The following is a 5,773-nucleotide window of genomic DNA, read 5'->3' on the forward strand; positions in this document are numbered from 1 at the left end:
CAGAGATACCGGATGATCTCTTTGAAGGGTTTTAGTGTGGGACTCATCCTGATGGTTAAGACAACATCAGGACTCAGAAGGAACAGATGAGGTGGTTCCCATTCCATTTGCCAGGAGCAAAAATCAGGATCTAAGTTTAGGCCCCCAGGGGGTCAACCTGGTCAAGCTGCATTTCCCTCCAGGGGTTTAACCTGACAGAACATTTCCTTCCAGGAGTTGAACTGGTAAGGTTGAATTTCCTTTTTAGGCCCCCAGGGGTTTTATTATCTAGCTAAACTGAATTCCTTTAGAGTGATGAGGAGATTAACCTGAGTAGGCTGAGTTTCTTGGGACTGGACACCTGGGACCCCAAGTAAGTACCAGGGCTACTACCTTGGACTCATTGGATTTTCCTTATAAGCACAACTCATCTGTGTGTGTGTGTGTGTGTGTGTGTGTGTTTAAAGATTAAAAACTATGGAAGTTTACTGGGCACTCAGCGTGGCAGATGGAAAAACCCTACATATCACTGAGACTCATCCATAATTGAGTTTAAAGCAAAACCATTCCGAGCAAGGAAATTTCCTTCGCAACGCTTACAACTCATGTTCTTGTTGAAAAGCCCATACATAGGGTAGCTTACTGGCTGAATGTCCCTTAGCCAATGGAAAGGGAACAAGACCCACCCCTGGCAAAAACTCTACTCACTAGACTAAGCCATAAAACATACACATGGGGTGACAGACTCTCAAAAAGCAGGCGCTATGCCACAGTTATTGCAATGAAAGCAAGACTGAGTAAAAAGAGAGGAAATTGGTATCAGCAAGCTGCCCAGGAAGCAGCCGCTCTAGGTGGGCATCTTGGACCCAGGTTGGATGAGTCAGAGAGGACTCGCTGGGAAGCAGTGGCGAAAGGTTTAAACAGACCAGTTCCTGTGTTCCCTTGTGGGAGGACATTGTGTCTCTTAACCCTGTTCTTGAGTTATCCAGAACCAACAACTAAACAAATGAAACGCTGATGTAGGAGGCAACTGTAGCAACTGCCCTTGCAGAACAATTGCTGCAATATTGGTTAAATCAGGTTTATTTCCATGTACTGATGTGTACAAAGCTGGCTGTGGTGTTTCCTTCTCTCTTCAACTGGCTCTAAGCATTGCAGATAAGGCCAGCTGAGGTACTGGAATGTAACCTCTAAAGTCTCCTGTTTCCTCACATGGTGCTCTCTGTAAAAGATAAGAACACAGCAGGATGGCAGAGCCAGTTAGCTCCAGGAATGTCAGCTGGGTAGGAGCCTCAAAGCAAGAGCTATGAGTCCCCATGCCCAGAAATATACATATCAGAAACTGAAGCAACATTGACAATTCAAATGTTGTTTTAATCATATTTTGCAAATTGATCTTTCATATCATTCTGCCTACATTTTGCAGAGATGCTTGGCCAGTCAGCTCAAGTTACGGAGTTCCTGCCGTCCTCAGTCACTCATCCTTAAGCTACCCCCTTCTTCACAAGATAATAAATCCTGGGAGAGGCCTAGGATCAGGGCCTTTGTCCACATGTCCTCATGGGGATTGCATTTAGGATGCCTTGTCTGCTGATAACTTTGAATCTGTCTCGGTGTCTTTGCTCTCACCATGGGTTGCATTGGAGGTGGTAGATGGGAATTAACTTGCTGGGATTCCAATAACGTCTCAAGGGGATTATAAATATAACTTTTTTGGATTGTGAGGAAGACTGAACAAGGGATCATAATACTCAATGTTTGGGATTACAATACTCCAAACCTGAGAGGGAGAGGGAGAACCAGGAGAAGGAAAGTTACTAAACCTCTGGAAAGGAAATGCTCCATGTGAGTGTATAACCCACAGGGAATCACAAACACCCTGAGCACTAAAGAAAGGGCTGCCCACATTCAGGGTGAGCTACTAAGTACCCCACAGAAAAAAGCCATCAGTCAGGTTCACATCTCCTGGTCCCCGGCTGCAGAGAGCTACACCAGAGCATCTGTCTACTGGCAGTCTCCGCCCTTGCCCTGCAGCCTGGTCCCTCGAACCTCTCAGCTTACGCCCATCCTCCCTGAAAGCATCAGTCTCAGTGAACTTTCAACATGGTGTGGATGAACAACAGAATATAATCCCAACTGATGGGCAGGGCCCGCCTGTCCCCCATAAGGACAGAAACCTTTTGCCCCACAATCCAATCTTCTCCACATGGAGATTGGTTGGCATCCCCTCCTGAGAACCCATTCTTTGTCCAGAAAAGAGAGAAGAGACACAGTCTCCCAACGGAGTGGTGCTACCTTCCTCACTGGCTGGGTTGTCAGGTTGCCCACTGTCTTAATTACTTTATGCTCGTCGCTGAGACAAAATACCTGAAACCCAAAGTTGGGAAAAGAAAGGTTTATTTCTTACAGTTTTTGGAGGTTTCAGTCCACACTCAGTTGGCTCCAAGACAGGCAGGCATGGCTGGGCTGCAGTTCATGGTGGCTGCAAACAGCAAACAGGAACCAGCAAAAAGCAAGACCCACCTTCTTCCTGCCATTACATCACATCCTGGCTCCACCCCTATGTGGGTGGAGCACTGACACTATCAACCCAAGCACTAGAGAATGAACCAATAACAAATGCACAATTTAAACTTGTGAGGCCTGGGGGCCACAGACATAAACCATGACACCAACTTCTGCCCAGGTCTCTGAAGGTCCCTGGGTTGCTGAGGCCTCTGCTGTCTGGTGAGTCCTCCCAAGTTTTGCTGGAATCCTCCCTGTTGACTCACCAGATTGAACAGACCCCAAATAGTTTAGTTCTTGTGTATGGCAAGGAACAGACAGACGAATGTCTACCTCATGGTGGGCAGTAAGTAGCTACATTCATTGAAGATCACGGGTCAGCAGCAGGAACAGGGAGAAGGATGAAGGGAAAAGGGACCCAAGTAAGAAAGGGAAAGAAAAAGGGTCCAGTGTGAAAGGATAATAAAGGGGCCCTCGATAACTCAGACTTCTAGTACTCGTAGAATCAAACCCCACCCGACCAAGATGCTCCCGCTGTCTCTCTTGCTGATGTCAGCAATCCGTGCGAGCTCCTAAGTTTAAGCCCAGATCATCCTCAGGGTGGTGTTTCTTACTGTACTATAAGTGGTTAGACCACAGATCAGTTATTTCTCTGAAACATTCCTTTGTCACTAGTTATGCTTGGTAGAGGAGGTGGCCAATGCAACCGGACACTGGTATGCAAAAGTAGGGCTCAGGGTGCAGCCCATGGCCTTTTCATGTTATCGTGGTCATCAGGTTCCCAGGGAAGGGCCTAGGGGAGGAGGATGGCAAGACAGGGTCTATGGGCCAGGAATCCTTTCTTTCCCCTCCAGCAGTGCTGTAGCTAAGCAGAGATAGTGCTCCCGGGAAGCAGAACCTTAGCCAGGCCTTTATTGCTCCTGGACTGTTTTGGGTTTGTTTTTTTTTTTTTTTTTTTTTTTTGCTGAAAATGAAAAGCCATGACACTCACAGCTACACACCTCTTCAAAGGGCCCTAAAAGTTGGTTGTACCTTCTCTTAAATCACCCAGTCCACAGCTTCTACTGCTTATTCTCCTTCCTCTATCCAGGCATAGAATCTATCCCTGTAGTTTCTGAGTATCAACTGGTGTTGAGGGAAACAAAAAAAGAAAATAAATTCTTTCTTAACTCTCTTGAAGCCAAATGAAATGGACCAGAGAAGAAGGTGGGAAAGAAGGTAGATGAAAAGGCCTGTCATGTAAGAGGGGCGCTTTTTTAGTATAATTTTTCCAGTCGAGAGTATTATATAATCTTACACAAGATGGAAAATGAGCCATGAGGGATCAACATCCAGAGACAGATAAAAATAGACTAGCAGAAGAGCTGGGTGTGGCAGCACACTTCTGTAATCCCAGCACTCAGGAGACTGAGGCAGGAGACTCTCCATGAGTTGGAGGCCAACCTGGGCTATGTAGTGAGTTCAAAATCAGCCTGAACTACACAGTGGGACCCTGTCTCAACAACGCTTCCCACTGTCTTAAGTTACTTTCCTCTTTGCTAAGACAAAATATCTGATATCCAAGGTTAAAGGAGGAAAGGTTTATTTAGCTCACGATTTATAGAAGCTTCAGTCCATAATCAAGCTGGCTCCAATGCAGGGTGGCATGGCACAGGGGCAACAGTTCATGGTGGACAAAAGGAAGCGAAAGCAAGGAGAGGAACAGCAGAGACAAACCTTGCTGTCCCTTATATTGTAAGCAAGTTACCTGCCCTAGGGCAGGGATAGCACTCACACCCTTAATCCCAGCCTTGGACTATGAGTCGATCACAAACTGTAGATTCAGCCACCTCCGAAAAGCCTCCCACCCTGCCGTCCATATGACTGCATGGGTCTTTGGGGGGACATCCAGACACAAACCAAAACATCCCCCAAAAATGCTGCCACATAATTATCTGTTTATGCACCAGAAACACTACAAATAGGTAAGTGGATATCAAGGGATATATCCTTTACAACACGGGTGTGGACACTACTGAGGGTTGGAAGACAACCGGAATGATGCATGGCCATGAAAAAGTATAAGTTCATGTCATTTGTAGGAAAATGGAAGCACTCTGAGACCATAATGTTAAGTGAAATACATCAGTTACACAAGCTTGAGTAACACATAACTTCTCTGATATGAGAAATCCAGAGCATAAATAAAGAGCTAAAGAAAAGGTATTCAATAAGGACTAGAGAGACAGAGATTTGATAATGACAGGGGATCTTGTGATGGAGGGAGGTTGGGGAAGGGGAACAAGAATTAGGATGTGTCATGTACATGCACCAATGCCCCACAGTGGGTACAGTCAGTAAGTACCGCAAACATGTATTAATAAACAAACACTTTAAACCAAATGTGGGCACATGGTAAGAGTCAATACACTGTAAATACTCAAACTGAGAAAGCTGAGCTGCTTCCTTAAGGGTGCATATAATTCACACTACCTGCCTGGTTACTTATCATTAATTCATGACTATCTATGCTTTATTAATAAGGTGAAGAGGAGAAATGTGGCTGCAAAATTTGTCTCTGACATCACCAGATAAGTCAAGGACAGACATGAGCACTAAAAGGACATCTCCATACAGGTATAGAGGTTCATGGTGATGTTAAGAAGATAACAGAACCTCTTACAGTGGTGGGCAGGGCTGAATTCGCACGCACATTTAAGAAAATTTTCCATGGAGACAGAAACTAGAATTTTTTATTGCAGGAACAGTCTCACTATGCAGTCCAGACTGGCCTTGAACTCACAGTGACTGTCCTGTCTCAGCCTCCCAAGTGCTAGGATTACAGGCTTGTGCCACCACACCTGGCCAGAAACTAGCATGAGGCCAGAGCCCTGACTCGGTTCACATCATCGACTTCTCCCACTTTCTACCAAGCTGGACTCACCTTTGCTGGCCCAGGAACACAGAGCCCACATGTCCCCCACTGCACATGTCTGTGCAGAACACCTTCCCAGCCCTGACCCTGGCATTCCTCTCACAAGATCCCTGCAGTGGGACAGGTGACACTTTCACCACCAATTGCTCAGGTTGAGCTCACACTGGTGTGTTCTGTCACCTCCTAAATAGTCATTGCTAGAAAGGCCGTTGATCTGGCCAGATAGCTCAGCTGACATCTTCATGCTGTCTGCTACTCCGGAAGTGGTAGCATTTTGATGCTGACCCCACATTGTGATGGACCAGTGGTGAGCACTGACTCCTATGATTGCATTCTGCAAAATAAGAGACAAAAAATTGGAGACTTGAGTGTAGA

At 46.0% G+C, this 5,773-nt stretch overlaps 1 long non-coding RNA gene across 1 annotated transcript; it reads right to left on the minus strand.

Annotated features, from left to right (window-relative positions):
- Positions 1-1,046: 1,046 nt before the first annotated feature.
- Positions 1,047-2,516, minus strand: LOC106029194 (uncharacterized). The gene is made up of 2 exons (XR_001202862.2): positions 2,387-2,516; positions 1,047-1,201 (listed from the first exon to the last, which is right to left on the minus strand). It is a non-coding gene; the product is annotated as an uncharacterized LOC106029194 (long non-coding RNA).
- Between the last annotated feature and the right edge of the window lie 3,257 nt (positions 2,517-5,773).

Source organism: Cavia porcellus, unplaced genomic scaffold (genome assembly GCF_034190915.1).
Source record: "Cavia porcellus strain 051 isolate PalLab524CR breed Dunkin Hartley unplaced genomic scaffold, mCavPor4.1 scaffold_14, whole genome shotgun sequence".
Lineage (NCBI taxonomy): Eukaryota > Metazoa > Chordata > Mammalia > Rodentia > Caviidae > Cavia > Cavia porcellus.